The following is a 17,707-nucleotide window of genomic DNA, read 5'->3' as shown; positions in this document are numbered from 1 at the left end:
AGATTTAAGAAAAAGGGCAGAGTTTTAAATTTATTTTTAGGAAAAGGAAACGCGGCTCAGGTAGATTTGGATTGTCAGCATAAGGGTGAACTATCTATAGCTTGGCAGGCCCATGATTTCTGATTTCTGTGTGTCCACCTTTCAAAAAATAGGAAAGGTGATGGAATACTGGGCAGTGTGGGGTCCAGCATGATGTAAATGATATGGAATAAGAGGTGGATACTGTCCTGGAATCAGCAGTAGCAGGTACAGTGCTGTGTTTTGGATTTAGGATGAGAATAATGCTGACAACAACCTGATGCTTCAGTTGCTGTTAAGTAGTGCCTACCCTAAGTCAAGGATTTTTCAGTGTTCCCTGCTCTGCCAGTGAGGAGCTGAACCAGAAGCCATGAGGGAGCACAGCTGGGACATTCCAAAGGGATATTCCATACCATAGAATGTCATGCCCAGGATATAAACTGGGGGAGTTGGTCGGGAGCTGCTGATCACCACTCAGGGATGGTTTGGGCACCAGCCAGTGAGAGCTGAGCAATTGTGTTGTGCATCACTTGCTTCTCCTGGGGTTTGTTCCTCTCTCTCTCTCTCCCCCCACCTTTTCATTACGATTATTATTATTGTTACTGGCAGTGTCTTTTATTTTGTTTCAGTTATTGAACTGTTCTTATCTCAGCCCAAAAGGTTTACCTATTCTTTCCAGTTCTCCTCCCCACCTGGGACAGGGGTGGGGAGTTGTGGTGGGAGTGAGGGAGTGAGGGAGTGAGTGAGTGAGTGGCTAGATGGTACTGAGCTGCCATCAGGGGTTAAACAACGACATAAACACAGAGGGAATAAGGCCATATTCTCTCAAAGGACACTCTGGAGATTGCTGGAGAAAGGCTGAGAATACATGGCTGTATTTTAAGGTTTGCCACGTGCCTTAGTTTGCCCACCTACCCCGCATGCTTTTTGTTGTGTCAAGGAAAAGATCAAAGCCTGTGTCTTGCTCTGAGGCACGAGGAGACCAAATGTATTTCACCCACTCAGGTAGTCCAGGTTCACTGGCCTTTCAATGGCCACTGGCTGTGGTAACTGACATTAACTGCAGTGAACTCTACATTAGGCCCCTGAGAGCTTTTAACAACTACCTTCTCCAGCAGAGATAGGAGCAAAAGCACTGCTCAGTAAAGGGATGGGGAAAAGAGAAAAGAAGACATGAAAGAAACAGAGAACAGGCTAGAATAGAACAGAACAGAATAGAATAGAATAGAATAGAGTATTTCAGTAGAAGGGGCTTACAATGATGTCCTGGTTTTGGTTGGGATAGAATTAATTTCGGCTCAGTAGCTCTGTTTTGGATTCCATATGAGAATAAAGTTGATAACACACTGATGTTTTGGGTTTTGCTAAATCACATTTAACCTAAGTCAAGGACTTTTTCTTTGGCATCTCATGCTCCGCCAGTGATGAGGTGCACAAAAGAAAAACTGTGAGGGAGCGTAACCAGGAAAGGTGACCTGAACCAGCCAGAGGGATATTCCACACCAGAGAACATCATACCCAATATATAAACTGGGGGAATCATCCACAAGGGGCCAGTTTGCCTTCAAGGATGGGGTCTGTCTTTGGTCAGCAGATGGAGAGCAATTGTACTGAGCATCATATGTTTGTTATTGTTAATCATCATCATCATCATCTATTATGATATTTCTATTAGTCTTAGATTATTAAACTGTTCTTGTCCCAACCCACAAGTTTTACTTTTGATTCTTGTCACCCACTAGACAGATGACCTTATTTTAGAAGGACAGGTATAGGCTATCAAATGCTTATTTCACTGTGCGTGTTGTCCTTTCAACGCAGGAACAAAGGCAATTTAAAAAAAACCAACCAAACAAAAAGACCAACCCCACCCCCAACAGCAACACACTCACTCTCATTAAAGCTGTTCTTTCTTTTGGTAGCAAAGACAAACACAATATGGGTCTGAAATAAAAATATTTCCTCTTTCCTCTGAGCAAACAAGCAGACCTAGAAGTTCTCCCTGCAAAACTCTCACATTTTTGTTTTTGTTTTGTTTTGGTGTTTTTTGTTGTTGTTTCATTGTTTGTTTTTTTTTTTTTTTTTTTAGTTTTTTAGACATATTTGTTTCTGGGTTAAAAGAAACTGTGAAAGATCAATAGCTAAAATAAAACTCCAGTAATAGGGTCTCCTGTAGATGCACTAGTTTCAACTTTCCTCTTAAACGCAGTTTCTCTTGAGAGGGCTGTAGTACCACACAGCAGAATAAAGATTATCTTTATCAAGGTGGTGAGTTGCAGTATTTTTCAAAAGAGAATACTGAGCTTTCATAGTAAAGATGAATAACAGCAGCAGGAGGTAGCAAAATACTGCATCGCACTGTCCTAGTTAAAACCATAACTGACACATCAACAGGGTGTTGATAAAAGTGTGTTTTCACATCATTCTGCAGCTGCCCAGGATTTTAGGTAGCTTAGTATTTTTGCACAGACTCTGTGCCAAGAGTTCAGCTGGTCTCTCCAGCCATGACCTGTGTAATTACCCTGATTTATAATGGCCACTAATTTGTTTGGTGAGGTTTCTCTAAAAGCTTTTGCATTCTGTAGCCCATGATAAGATGGGTTTTTTGCAATGCTAAAATGTCCATGAGGAGGAGAGAAGAGTTGTATCCAGCTGAGGAAGTGTGAAAGAGCTCATCTCAACCAAGAACTGAGTGGCAAAGACTTAGGAGCCAAATTTAACCAGGCAAGAGAGAACTCAGAGCTCCATCATGCTGAGCACTAATCAGTCCAGAGAAGCAGCTCCAAACCCAAAGAATTTAAAGCCTATGAGATTGTAGAGCGGTCCTGCACATTTCTCTCTATTTGGGGAACCTAAGAAGCAGCAACACGTAGCAGATTAGGCTGTACTAAAGCTGATACCTATCCTATAGATGGTCATCAGCCACCATCAGCTGACGGGCTGTCAGCTCCCTAAATGATACACCCCGGTTCTCTGAAATGTTTTTATTATCTGCTTACATGGTGTGCTTGGGTGGTAATTACACCCTCCTCCTCCTCTCTCCTTCGGGTTCACATGTACATCTTTGCAATGCTCAGGGTTAAACCAGCCTGCAGACAGCACTTTGATTCATACATTGTGCATGATTCAGACAGCCCAAGCAGCCCCAGAGAAACTGCTGAACCTCATCTCAAGTCTCTCAACACTCACTAGATGCTCTGCTAATACCTGGCATGGAGCAAAACACACAGGCTCCTGCAAGCTGCTGATTTCTCCTTCAACAGGGGCAATCAAAAGAGCCACAGACCAAAGTCAATTTTTTTTTGGAAGAGCTATACAGGACAGGTCGAGAGAGAGAGAGAGAGATGTACAGGACAGGTCTAGATGGGTCTTCACCAACAGGCTCAGATACAAGTGCAAGAGGGAGAGTAAAAGAGAAGCAGTTAAAGGACATGGAAAAGAAGAAACAGAAGTATTCTCCATACTGGATACCAAAGGACCAACAAGAGCAGAATGACAAGCAGCAGGGCAGCAGGCAAAGAAACCAAGAGTTCTAAGGGCATCTTAGAAGATGATCTTATCTCAGATAATCCTATCACACAAAGAGCAAAGAATTCAGGTACATGGGAGACAGCACCTGAAGAGACAGCAGAACATGGGATGTGCCCAGACAATACTTCCATGCAGCAGCAGATTGCCAGAAGATTTGGGATTTCTCCCTCCTTCACAACAGATACTTCATAAAACATCATTCTTTTTTTCCTACATGGCAAGAGGTGTCATCCAGGCAGGCAATGGCTATGTGAACTTTTCCAAGCTTTCCAGTTCCAACTAGGGAGCAGGATAACCCAAGAGAATCCATAAGCAATGGATAACAGTACTGCTACCCACTGTGCATAATAAGGAAAAACCTTATTGCTGCATTGCCACTGTGTGAAACAAGAAAGCTTCCTGCACTCCTGACAGCACAATCTTAGCCCTATTTTGAGAACAACACCTCACTCCTAAGCACTGCATGTAATTCTCCCTATCAAAGGTGCAGACTGGTTGATGGAGTCAGCCTGAGTTCATTGGTTTGATGCACCAATATAAATTTAGTTATCTAAAAAAATAGCTTTGAGCTGAAGAAGGGTCACTAGGAGATCATCCAGAGAATGAGAAGCTCACGCACAAAAAAAAAGTGTCCTGCCTAACCCAGCATGCTCTCCTTTCCCAGCCCAGCCCAAGAAAGAAAGAGAAGAAAGGCAACAATTACAACTTCCAAATTAGGTTCCAGTGCTCTGGTAGAAAACCACAGTCATTCAGAGTTGTTTTGTTTAAAAATCACTGTAAGCATTACGGACCTTATGCAAAAATAGACTTAAGAGCAAGCATAGAGTGATGATTACCTGGGGACAAATGCATCTTAGAAACCCCAGTCAATAATCATCTACCACACCCACGTACTCTGGAAGCAACAGGCCCCAAGTGATGTCTTAGAGAGACACTTCATACTCTCCTCCCCTCAATCTCTGGAAATGGCATTTCATTTAATCCCCCAAAGCAAAAGCACCCGTGCTGGGAGTGTGAGTAACCAGCAGTGATTTGGAGTTTGAGATTCAGATGGCGTACGTGGATAACAGACCTCAAACAAGCAGCTACACTCATCCCTGCAAGCCCTCAGGACTCAGACTGGTTCAAACCACCAGAGAGAATTCAAATGTTTTTGACAGCTTTCCAATAAGTTCCAGAATGTCCCATATCATATATATTGCTCAGCAACACCCATCATAATTGAAATTCTAATGGGCCTCACTACCTGTGTTTTTCATTGCAGGAAGATGCACTCTACTGGTTTGCTTTCCTTGTTACCTGCTGCAGAGTTTTGTGCCTCCAGGATGCACAGCAGCACTGCAATATGCATATTCACACCATAAAAATCCCCTGGGCAGAAGACAGAACGACAGCTGAATGGTGAATCTTGCAGTTGGATACTTCCAGTGGTCAGTGGGGCTGCAGCTCTTTGTTTGTTCCTTTTGTTTCCCAAGGAAGAGGGTGGTACTCTCTAGATTCAATTTTAAAAGATGGTTATTCACTGTAGATGCTAGCTGGCCTAGTTTAGTATTGTTCATAAAAGCAGAGATGAATCTTTCATGAAAATATTAGGAGGAAAATACTAGAAGGGAAGAGACTAATGCTAATTAATGATAAAGCTTTTTTCTTGCAAACAAAACCTGAAGACAGTCTCATTTATGCATAGGATTGTGTTTCAGCAGGAAATTATCAAGTTTGCTCTTTTCTATAACCAACCACAGGTCATCACCCAACTCCATCTGTGCTAAAATAAATAACTTGCCAGAAGAAAGCTATATGGTTGTAATAATTTAAGGACATCAAGAGCAGAAGGAGCTTGGAGGATGCCTTCCTACAACAGTTACTCAGTACAGAAGGCGTGTGTTCAGCACCCCACCTGAATCTGCATCACTTTGATGTTAGTCTTGCCTAATAATTTGAAGTATCATCATTTCTCCGCATTTTCTCCCTGTAATACATATCTGTACAATAACCAAATTTTAACAGTGTTTGGTCAGAATGACTTACTCAGGTCTTGATACTTCTTAATGAAACACCCAAGACATCACCAAATCTGAATGCAAATGTTGATGTGCTCCATATACTCTGAGATGAGAGGCTAAGTTTGAAGTTCCTAGAACTGTCCAGAAGATTTTAGACACAGGTCTTGTTAAAGCAGGAGAGATATGTCTTTTCTCTCCCTAATCTCCTCACTTGGAGGAGTAACAGATTCTCACAATTAATATTAATAGTCACAGAGTAGCTTGGGGTTCTGTCAACTAGTCTTCCTTCAAAGAGAGTTTTGAAACAGATTCGTTTTAAAAAAAACATCCAAAGATCCATCTGTGACTTAAATTTTTAATTCAAAACCTGATCATACTTTAGGCATGAGTCATCCTTCTACCCTACTGTGCCCGAAGGCTGGCTAAATCCTGCTGCATCCCACAACAACAAAGCAACAGAAGTGACCAGGGTTTGTACAGCTCATGCATAATTTTGCATTTCCAGCCTCAAGCCTCCCACTTGCTGTGTGGCTTTTCATTCTATATGGTCACCCAGACACAGGTCCGTAAGCCCCTCAGTCTGTTCCAAGCAGAATGTCTCCTGCTGGAAAAGAACCCCCAGAAGAGGGGGGTGTGTGCCTTCTCTGGAGCTTGTAGTGACCCTGTGGCCATCTAAACTGTGTGGATCCAAGCTCTGTCTCACTGCTGATAAACAGGGCCTGGCAGACACTCGCAGACATCCCTTTTCAGCATCCTCACACATCTGAAACAACACCTGCACCTCTGCCCTAGCAGGGCATCACCAGTTCTGACAGGTGCCAAATCACCTCTTCAGATCCTTCTCCCAGGGAATGCTCTTCCAGCACGAGTTTGTTTCAGCAGAATTCGGATGTGCTGTGAAACAACAAGGACAGCCACAACAAAACTGATAGCCCAGGGTCACTCTCCCATAGGTCCCAGTTTCTGTTGTGTTTCTATCATCTCTGGTGGCACTGGACATGTGAAGAGAGGACAAGTCCCACAGGACAGAGGCTGACTACACTCTTTCATATAGGACTAGAAGATACTTGGACAATGAACCAACAGGAAAGGTGCAAATTTTTATGGGGAATTCTCCTTCCTTTTCTTATTCCTTAATAAGCCAGTTTGCCAATTAGTGGAATTTCTCCCAGCATATTTGCATTCCTGAACTTTTTCCTTTCTACTTTTCCCCACTGCAATACTCACAAATTCTCTCTATGTGTCACAAGACATTTGCTGCTAATCTCTCCTTTCAGCTTGCCTTGATGCTTATTTGGGTCAACAGCGAGCTGAGGCACCCAGCTTCTGAGTCAATCACGACTAACTTCCTTTGGCCAACAATTTTCCCAGTATTTGTAGGAAATTCAGTATCTCTGGGAACGCTGCTCATTCGCTAGATCGATCAAGTTTGTCAGCCAGGGTCGGGAATTATTGGGAGTGGAAGAAAAATCAGACAGAGATAATGATCATGCAAGCCTTTTTCCAATAGGAAACCACAGCACTGCTAAAGATGGGGAGCTCTGCTAATTAAGATTAGCCCATTAAACCTTGTAGTCCCTCTGCACCACTGCTGGAAAATACAAGGTTTGCTTCTAGCAATGTCCTGGCATGGGTACCCTGGGTGTCTGATTCAGCAGTCCTGCTGTAGAGTGCCAGCTCCAGCACATTCAGGACATTTATTCAGGTTGGGAGAGCAGTGGAGGACCCGCTCACACCTCTCCTCAACATCAATCTCATCAGCCTGCCAAGCACGCTCAAAGTGACAGCTGTGCAGGCATGACATGAAAACAAGAACTGCTGTATCATACTTAGCTTCCAGAGGCAGATCTAAAACTTGGGAAAAAAACCAAAGATGGAGCAGTAGAGAGGTTACCAAACACCCTCTCAAACCAGTCTGGCTTGGGTTGCCTGTTGAGAGGACAAACACTCCACGACAGACACATACCCATGGCTTATGGGGTGATCCTGCCCCTCTGCTCTGCTCTGGTGAGATCCCACCTGGAATGCTGCACCCACCTCTGGAGGCTCCAGCACAAAAAAAAAGGCACAGACCTCCTTGAGTGGGTCCAGAGGAAGGTTCAGAAACCTATATGTACATTTTACTGTGGTGAATAATAAAAAGAAAATTAAAAGAAAAACCTGGCCATTCCTTTGTCAGAAGCTTCAGCCCATCTTTCAGAGTATTCCTGCTTTTTGTTAAATTGCACTTTCATATTTAATAAGGAGTTTATTTACCCATTTGAACTGTCACAATGTGACAGGGCACTTGGGTCCGGACTGAAAGCCTCATTTTTCATCTTCAACCATTTCATGCAATTGCAGCACATTTGAGAAAGGGCCCAAGCCTCGCTAGCTCTTATGCACAAATTCAACAGCATCCATTTCTGCTCCTCCTTCATTATTTATCCCTGTTACAGAATTAGATCGGAAACGCCATGATTTCCACTTTCATAACCCTTCCAGTTTGCAAAACATTTTTCATCCCATACAAAAAATTGGGAGATTGTTACAGCATTAGCTTAATTTCATAATTCAGCAAAGTGTCAGTAGATCTGATCTACTTCCAGCACTTGATCTTGCAGTAAGTGTTTTTTTTTATTAATCAAGGATATATTTAAAAAAAAAAATCTTAGTGTTCCTTATCACCAGAGTGTCCAGTGGCTGAAATGAGTATTATGTATTCTGCTACATGCTAGGCTCGCACAGCACATTCCGAAGTGGCAAAGTTCTCCTTAAGAAATTATCTAGATTCTGGAAGACTGCCCAGAAGGATAGTTTTGTATGAAGAATATGTAACTGCCTAACATTAGCACCTTTGGGGATTATTTAAACCCTGCTCATACTAAATCACTCCAGAAACAGAACGTGCAACTGCTCCACTTGCCAACAAACTGACTTGAGAAAGGAGCAGCCCCAACTGGAAACCAAATTACAACACAGATTATGTACCACATTCTGATCAGAAGTTCCACACCACAACACCAAATCCTTCCCAGGCTAAACACCTGCACAGAAGTGAGCAGAGAGCTGTGATAGGGACAAGCCTTACTCAGAGACAAGGTCTTGGCTACTCCCAACTTTCACAACATGATTCGAAGCCTCTATCTGAAGACATTGACCTAGCCCATGGTGTCTTCTGCTCCGTGCTCTGCTACCACAAAAAATATTCATATTTGCTTTGTACAACCTGAAGGAATGCTCCCGTAGAAGGGGCCCTCACTGGAGCAGTTTGTGAAGAACTGTAGCCCATGGGAGGGACTCATGTTAGAGAAGTTGGTAGAGGACTGTCTCCCATGGGAGGGACCCACGCTGGAGCAGGGGAAGGACTCCTCCCCCTGAGGAGGAAGCAGAGGCAGAAACATTTGATGAACTGACTGTTCATTCCCCATCTTCCTGTGCTGCTGGCAGAGAATCAGAAATTAAGTTAAGCCCGGGAAGGGGGGGAGGGTTGGGGGGATCGGTATTTTTAGGATTTGTTTTACTTCTGATTATCTGACTCTGATTTTGATTGGTAGTAAATTAAACTAATTTCCCCAAGCTGAGACTGCTTTGCCCGTGACAGTAAGTGGTGAATGATCTGTCCCTGCCCTTATCTCAACTCATGAGCCTTTCATTGTATTTTCTCTGCCCTGTTCAGCTGAGGAAGGGAGGGATGGGGTGGCTTTAGTGGGCACCTGGCATCCAGCTCACATCAAACGACCACATTCAGATAAGAGTCACAAAAAATCCCTGCACCACAGTCAAAATTTCCCAAAATGACCTGACTTCATTACAGCTCTATGGTTGTTTTTCACAGAACTGATGAGCTGGCAATGAAGGTTATAGACAGAACGGGGCCTTTGACAGGATAAATCCTCTAAGATGCCTGCTTCCCACCCCTAAAATGACATGATCTTCTCACCAACAGTCACTGTCAAAGAAGTCCTGATGATTAAAAATGCTTGCTTTCCTCCCCCTTCCCTCATTAAGGGCTAGGCACTGTCACTGCTCACACTTCCTTATCAATAATTAGGATAAAGTGCATAAAGGCACCCACCATAACACAGAGATACATAATTTGTCAGCAGGGCGACGAACAAATTACATCAGGCTGAAACATCCTTCAATTAACATCAAAACATTTGCTGCTTTGCATGCTCAAACACAACTTGTGCTTTTAAAAGTCTCTTAGGACACTTAAAATCGCTGTCCCCCTTTTCCTCCAGAGCTAATTCTGCTAATGTGAGCTTTCTGAAGAGGGAACTAACAGGACTAGCTCATTAGTCCAGCTGAGCAGCCAGAGAGCTCCCCATGCACCACTCCCCTGCCTTGCCTGCAGCCTGCCCTCGCTGCTCCCGTGCTCATTCCAGAGGGGCAGGGGCTGGTCTGCAGAGCCGTTGCCTTGGTCCACATATTTTGTGTTGCACCTTGGCCATTCCTGAATCTGTTTACTGAGTGGTTCTGTGTACCTCTGCCAGCAGACGGATTCATCTGGGCACCAGATGAATTTCAGTGATGTAAGGAAAAAAACCCCACAAAACCAACAAAAATAAAGTAACAACAACAACCGAACAGGGAGTGTGAGAGATATGTCAGGTTTTGGCTTTTCTGCCTGTAGAAGCAGCTGGTCTTTGGTGGATCAGCTCTTAGTGATCTGCAGTTTCCTAGATCCCCCAAAGCCCACAGCACGCTGTCATCCCCACAGCACCACATTGCTCTGCTTCCTAGAGGTCAGGGGGAAGGGCTGTCCCAGTTCCTGCTGGCAGAAAGTCCTGCAGCTCTCTGGGAGACCCAGGCACTGCCAAAGGACAGGACTTTCCCTCTCCATCTTTCTCTGTGCTGCCAATATAACAGGACCTGTTGTTTACCCACCCTCCCTATTCCCCAAAATGAAAAAAGTGTTGAGACTGAAGAATTCAATGAGTGGACTTCAAGGAGAAAAAAAACACCTACATCTTTTCAAGACATGTCCCAAAGCAAGGAATGTGTCTGAATTGACTTTTATTTATGCCCATCTGGGGGCAGGCAGAGAAGAGGCATTTCAGTCAGGCCTGGCTGAGTGGTATACAAGTTTTTGGAAACGTTGTGGATCTGAGCTTCCTCACCAGCATGAGGTAACTAACCTGGCATGCACATGGGAGTACAATGTTGACAGCACTGTCCCTACAGTGTGATCAGGCTCAAGAGAGATCTTTCAGCTTGTTTCTAGTTGACTGCATGTAGATTTAGCAGATGCCTAGGTTCTGACTTCCTACAAATTATACCACACATCAGAGGGTGCAAAATCAGGCAAAGCCTACAATATTTCAGTGTTAGGCTTTGTGCCACTGTATCTCAAGCTGTGGCAGAATTGTTTTCACTCAGCATCCTCATTCTGGGTCTGAACTAATAATATCTTGGTCATTCCTGCAAAACCGTGAAGCAGGAAGCATCAAAGCAAGTCCCTGATGAGAGCATTTTTGGAAAAACAGGGATAATTAAGTCATTAATTCTACCTTGAGTGGCATATTCCACATTACCCCAAGCAGGACACTTCCAATTTAAACATTTCTGACTCCTCATCCCTTAAAACATTTACAGAAACATGCGACACACTGACTAATTCTGACCATTTTTCTTAACTGGTCTGCAATATTTTAGATGTAATCAACGACTTATCTTTAAAATCCTTACTGAACCCCTGGAGACTTTCTGAAGATCTGTCTATAACACTTTTGCTTTGAGAAATATGCACATTAGCATTCAATGCATATTGCTATATTTAGTTTTCAGGAAATATGACATTCATTCCACAGGAAGTTTGGTAAAAAGTATAACGGTGACCTATTTCTTTATAATAAATGTGTTTCCAGGGTATTTCCATTGGTTTTCCTCTATACAATATATTTCTAAAGCACTATAGGAGTAAATTTAGGACCCAAACCAAGAAGAAAGAAAGTTTCTCTGGCAAATCTGAGTTCGCTCCATCAGTCATTATGAAATAAAATAAGGAAAATAAAATACCCCCACAGTCTGTCCTCCCGTGCTGTCCACAAAAATCAGATTCATTACCTGGTGTACAATAAGCCAATAATTACATGCTTGAGAGAGAGATTGATGGTTTATTTCAGAATTGCACAAGCCTGGGTGCTCTGTGGTATTCCACAAATCAAGCATGCCAGCTATCATTTTTTTACTATTCATACATTTTAGCAAACAAAGGGGTTAGGCTACAAGCTACATCATTCTCCTGTTAATTAGTATTCTATCTTTTATTGGTTAATGACTGTCTCGCTCCTCATGCTAATTAGTCCCCATGCTCAGGCTTTCTCTTCTTCTGAGCTGGGTTTCTCAGGTCAGTGGCTTGTGAGTTGGTGGCTGTGATCTGCCCCTGCTGGAATTACCTTCTACCCAGCCAGAGCTGATTCAGCACAGTTGTTTTATTAGTTTCCTCCTTATCTTGGGAGTTCTGCCAAATGTCCTTGGGGCCCATAAATTCTGCATTCTCTGTGTTCACCATCAGTGGTACATCCTTCTTCCCAAGCCCAGTTAACCTCCCCCTGGGTCTGAGATCATTGAAGCATGTTCAGCCCTAAACCTTAATGAGGCAATTCTACCCACAGGTAATTTGTTTTTCTAACACATGAACATCTCTCAGAGCTTGTTAGCTGCTATCTGTTTCACTGATTAAATCTCCTTGTTGATTAGGCTTGAAAGTATGCAAAGATCAAACATCAAAGAACATCCTTTCTTAAGAAAATTCAGTGGCTCTACCAAAAAGGTTTACCTACAGACCATTTCAAAATCTAAATATATGAAAAAAGTGAGGTTGTTGCAGCTACCCACATGTCATTTTTGATTAAATCCCCTCCACTCTTTCAAACATAGAAATTCAGCCTATCTTAATTTTACTTGGTGATTAATTGTATGTACTCCATGATAACAGATACAGCCTCATTAGTACTGTTTACAGTGCCCATCCATGACATGACAGAAGGGAGCTAAGAAATAATTTAATCTCACGTAAATGAGCAAAAATAGCCACATCCGAAAGTTCAGCGCAAAATTCTGACCTGTGGAGCAAGCTTGTTTGGAAATCAGCATAACAGAAAGTGACCATTTGACAAATTGCATAAGGTTCAGTTTTCTTAATAGACAATATTATTCCAACAGCTTTCCTGCTCCCCAGCTGGGTTACACAAGTAGCTTCCCTTGTTTCCTCTATCTGGGGCACTGGTTTTCCATCCAATCCCAAGGATACATGGACTTTTGAGGGATTGCAAGTGGTAGCTAATAAAGCACATACAAAGTGTATGCATGATTCCTGATATTCCTAAGTGGTCTGGCCCTCTTCTGAGAGACATTTAGCATTCCAGTAATTTGGATTATTGGAAAAATCACCTGTCTAAAGGGCTAATTAATAGGAGCAATGACTGCAGCTTGTACTGGAAATGTACAACACCCTATTTTATTGACTGTAAAGCAAAAGAACAGAAGCAAACATGAATAATGTCGCTGTACTGACAAGGTCTGGATGGAAATAATACATATAGTTTTCTTTGCTGATTTCCATTTTAAATAAATTGCCCCATCTATTCAGATGCCCAGTCCAAGTTCAGCATTTAACAGTTTACCAGCTCAAGTAAGCAACAACAGCCAGCCTTTTCCACAGAATTTTTATGCTGCCAGCATCCTTCCATTCCCCTCAAAGTCAGGGTGGGAGTAGTTGTCTGTTGATATTTACTGAATTGTCAAAACTGTATCAAAAGAAGAAAAGGAGTAGTGGTGGGGGGACAGGTTGTATCACTTCCTTGACTGTCCAAAGGGGCTGGTCTCCAGTAAAACTCCATCTGGGACCAACTGGTCCCAGTCCCAGTGGAGCCAGACCAGCCTAGCATGAGCAAGTGCCTTACTAAGGCAGTGATTCCAGAGCTTATTTCAACTATTCACCTATTCTCAGTTGCCTGGAGGCTGCACCCTCACCTTCAGCTCATGAGACTCTCATATATAATAAGTCCTTGCTTTAAGGCACCTCATTAAGTCCTGGATCTCCTTTTAACTACACGCCTGTAAATCAAGAGGCTCTCTACTGCAGTCAATAAACCACACGAGCAGGGGTTAGTTCTTAGCATCTGGCTCAAATCCACCTCTATTTTGGCTAATTGATACCTCCAAGTGAATAACTGTGTAGAAACGACCTTTGGTGGGTAGAGACTTAAATCTCAGAAAAGTGTTCCTGATTTTACTAACCCAGGCTGCTGCCTTCCCAGAAAAGCCAGCCTCCTGTTCCCAGCATAACTAAGAACAGAGGTATCTTTCAACAACACTATTTTCTGGTTCTTTCTTTTCTACCAAAGCCTATTGGCAGCCAAAAAAAGGCTGGATGACGTTAAACAGATCTTTTCTCTGAACAAATCTTAGCTAGCATCAGGCCTGGAAATTCAGCAGCATCCCAGAGATGACCTTGAAAGGAAATAGTTTTGCTTTGCCCAGCTTTGAGCAGAAGCAATTGAAGCTGCCTATACGCACTGCACAAAAGCCTGTTAGCAGGCACAACAGAGCTGAGCCCCTCAAATGCCATGTTGTTGGCTTGCTGCAGCCATCCACCAGCACCACAGCACTCCAAGAACATGTGACAGCCTGTAGCATGTGGATTGTCAGGGCAGGTGATGGGAAAGTTTCTTTAGGTCTTAGACCCTGTGATTGAGGAACGCTTCTTCCAAAAAGCAGGCAGTCATAAATCAAGGGGCAGCTTTCTGGCTCAGCAAAGACAGCATCACCTTAAGTGACACTGATAAACGAGGCTGCGAGGTTTGCTTTGCTACGCTACCTTCTGTTTAGCTTCCTCTGAAATTTAAATGCATAAAATAACATTAATATAAAGAGGAAGCCAGGTGTGAAATGAAGCAATTCAGATGCAGTGGTTCATCACAGAGTTGTTGGTATAAAGTGGAGAATAACAGAATATTCCAAGTTGGAAGGCACCCACAAGGATCATCGAGTCCAACTCTGAAGTGAATGGCCTGTACAGGGATCAAACCTGTGACCTTGGCATTATTAACACCATGCTCTAATCGACTGAGTCTAAAAAGTCATATGAATTGGAGAATATCTAGGTATAATTTATTTATGGGTCAGTTTGTTCTGAGCCACACCCTATCCCCTGCAGAGAACAATTTATCTATATTAATTGCCAGCTTTCATGAAACACTTGGGAAATCTTCTGCGCTGAAAGTCCAGCCCAGACCCTGATCTCAGCAGAGCTGAGTGATGGCCACTGCTGCTCACCTTTGCTATCCCTCAGTTGGGAGCCACCTGGAAATAGCCAGTTCTCAGTGCCTAGGGAGGGGTCAGTGGGATTCCATTCTGGTTCCTGGCAGCTTCATGGGGAAACTCTGCAGGACCACAGAGGGAAATAAGTCACTCTGTTCAGCTCTGAGGTACAGTGGAAGAGAAGGAAGAGATGGAAACCATGACTTTCATGGGAAATACAAGGAAAACATTCATTAGCACCACTGCTAATAAATGTTGTAATTCTTTGTAGGTTTGAGACAGGCAGGTGAATAACCATGTCTCATTTTAAAACGACTATGTCTTAATGAAAGTACCAAAGATTACCTGAAAGATCTTACACAAAATAATTAATTTTAGGGATACAAACTAAGTTGTGAGTTGTGTTTTAAAGGTGCCTTGGCTTTTGAGTTAGTGAGATACAAATTTGGGGAAGCACACACACAAAAGGAAACAAAAATCCATATTGTAAAGAGGGAAATGAACTCCACTCAGAAAGCTTAAATGTCATTTACTTACAGTAGAAGTAAAGGTTATGTAAAGATTTAAAGAAGAAAAAAGTTTTCAAAACATACATAGACTTCTGGTAATATCCCCAACATTTTCCAGTAGCAGCAAGCTGGAATCTCTGCCCAAATTCTATCCTTATTCCTTCTTTCTTCCATCCCCCTAGCTCTTCTCTGGTAGCAGTAGTGCCTGGCCACGGCATCTCATCTTTGTTAAAGCAAAATCCAACCCTACTTGCCTTACTGTGTTAGATCTGAATCACAGAATCCCAGGGTGGGTCAGGTTGGAAGAGACCACCGTGGGTCATCTGGTCCAACCTCCCTGCTCAAGCAGAGTCATCGCAGAGCACATGGCACAGGATGGTGTCCAAATGGCTCTTGAATACCCCCAGTGAGGGAGGCTCCACAGCCTCTCTGGGCAATCTGTCCCAGTGCTCGGGCACTGCTCAGTGAGGAACCTCTTCCTCATGGTCAGGTGGAACTTCCCGTGCCTCAGTTCCTGCCCGCTGCCTCTTGTCCCATTGCCCGGCACCGCCGAGCAGAGCCTGGTCCATCCTCTGAGCCCTCCCTGCAGACACTGACACACACGGATGAGGTTCCCTCTCAGTGTCTCTTCTCCAGCCTGAACAGGCCCAGCTCCCTCAGCCTTTCCTCAGAAGGGAGGGGCTCCAGTCCCTTCATCGTTTGCCACCCTCTGCTGGACCCTCTCCAGGAGCTCCTTGTCTCTCTTGTCCTGAGGAGCCCAGAACTGGACACAGCACTCCAGATGTGCCTCACCAGGGCTGGGTAGAGGGGCAGGATCACCTCCCTGACCAGCTGGCAATGCTCTTCCTAATGCAGCCCAGGATGCCATTGGGACTGGGCCACAAGGGCACTGCTGGCCCATGGACAGCTTGTTGTGCACCAGCACCCCCAGGTCCTCCTTCCCAGAGCTGCTTCCCAGCAGGTCACCCCCAGCCTGTGCCGGTGCCTGGGGCTGTTCCTCCCCAGGTGCAGGACCCTGCACTTGCCCTTGCTGAACTTCAGGAGGTTCTTCCCTGCCCATCTCTCCAGCCTGTCAAGGTCCCTCTGAAGGGCTCACAGTACCCTGGGGTATTGGCCACTGCTCCCAGCTTTGTGTCACCAGTGAACTTGCTGAGCAGGCATCTGCTCCTTCATCCAAGTCATTGATGAATCAGTTAAACAATACTGGGCCCAGGATAGGACCCTGGGGGACACCACCAGTGACAGGCCTCTGGCTGGGCCCTGTGCCACTGATCACCACCCTGCAGGGTCTGCTGTTCAGCCAGTTCTCAATCCACCTCACCATCCACTCATCCAGACAGGACTTCCTGAGCTTGCCTACGTAAGAGTGTTAAAAGCCCATCTGAAGTACAGATTAACAATACCCACTGCTCTCCCCTCATCCATCCAGATCATTTTTTTGTTGTAGAAGGCAATCAGGTTGGTCAAGCCTAATGTACCTTCAGTGAATCCATGCTGACTACTCCTTCTTGATCACTTTCTTGACCTCCTCTGTATGGATAGAGATGGCCTCAAAAGGACATGCTCCACCACCTTTCCAGGGATGGAGGTGAGACTGACAGGCTCGTAATTCTCTGGGTTCTCCTTGCCCATTTTGAAGACTGGGGTGAGATTTGCTTTCTGCCAGTCCTCAGGCACCTGTCCTGATCACCACAACCTCTCAAAGATCCCATCAGGGCCCATGGATTTGTGGATGTCAAGTTTGCCTGGGTGATCTCTAACCCAATCCTCCTTGACCAAGGGAAAGTCTTCCTTCCCCATTCCTTTACCCTGATCTCCTGGATCAGAGATTCCTGAGGGCTGATCTTGTCAGGGAAGACTGATGCAAAGAAGGTGTTCAGTAACTCTGCCTTCTCTGCATTCTATTTGCCTCTTACTTGTTAAATCAACAGCGTGACTGCAGAGGAAAGTTAGAGGCCCCTTGCTGGAATTACATCAATTTGCAAGTTCAGTGGTGTCTATTTGGAGGGAGCAAGTAACTATTTTAAGATTGCTGGCATTCTCAGAAACAATTTCTGGAGAGAATTTCTATTTACATTAGTGTTACTACTCTGCATGATTACTTCCCACAAGAAATATGGACTGTTTAGCAATAAACCAGTCACCATTTTTCCACCAAAGGAATGCTATGCAGTCATTCGAGGCTGATTCCTTTGGACCCATTTATTATCTGGGTTCCTTGCTTTGTACCAGGGTTTAATTTTTCTTCCAGCTGGGCTCTGTGTTCCTTCTTGGCACTTTTAAAGATCCTTATAAAGTATCTTTGTACTGCACAATTAGATCATTTGTTAGAACAAAGACATGGAAAAATCGACTGTGGCTGGTTTTGTCCAACAAAGGTCCATGACAGTCTCC

The sequence above is a fragment of the Corvus kubaryi genome, unplaced genomic scaffold (genome assembly GCF_017639235.1).
Source record: "Corvus kubaryi isolate FWS band 111438036 unplaced genomic scaffold, C.kubaryi_AGA036_p1.0 37386, whole genome shotgun sequence".
In the NCBI taxonomy this organism is placed as follows: domain Eukaryota; kingdom Metazoa; phylum Chordata; class Aves; order Passeriformes; family Corvidae; genus Corvus; species Corvus kubaryi.
The sequence above is the reverse complement of the archived record's forward strand: the minus strand, read 5'-3'. Positions refer to the sequence as shown.